This window comes from Rhincodon typus, chromosome 8 (assembly GCF_021869965.1).
Source record: "Rhincodon typus isolate 14 chromosome 8, sRhiTyp1.1, whole genome shotgun sequence".
NCBI lineage: Eukaryota > Metazoa > Chordata > Chondrichthyes > Orectolobiformes > Rhincodontidae > Rhincodon > Rhincodon typus.
The window spans coordinates 3,377,149-3,377,478 of record NC_063339.1 but is presented as its reverse complement, the minus strand read 5'-3'; the positions used below and the strand labels follow the sequence as shown (position 1 = coordinate 3,377,478).

General features: G+C 69.1%; 1 protein-coding gene across 4 annotated transcripts in view; it reads right to left on the bottom strand.

Moving 5' to 3' along the window:
• Nucleotides 1–330, bottom strand: part of nudt14 (nudix (nucleoside diphosphate linked moiety X)-type motif 14) — a 53,554-nt gene that overhangs the window by 18,501 nt on the left and 34,723 nt on the right. The window lies entirely within an intron of this gene.

The window sequence follows — 330 nt, the reverse complement described above, 5'->3', positions numbered from 1 at the left end:
CTCCGACACTCCCTACAGCCCCTCCGCCACTAACCTCCCTCGCTCCGACACTCCCTACGGCCCCTCCGCCACTAACCTCCCTCCCTCCGCCACTAACCACCCTCCCTCCACCACTCCCTACAGCCCCTCCGCCACTAACCTCCCTCCCTCCGGCCCCTCGGCCACTAACCGCCCTCCGCCACTCCCTGCAGCCCCTCCGCCACTAACCTCCCTCCCTCCGACACTCCCTACAGCCCCTCCGCCACTCCCTGCAGCCCCTCTGCCACAAACCTCCCTCCCTCCGCCACTCCCTACAGCCCCTCCGCCACTAACCTCCCTCCCTCCGCCACT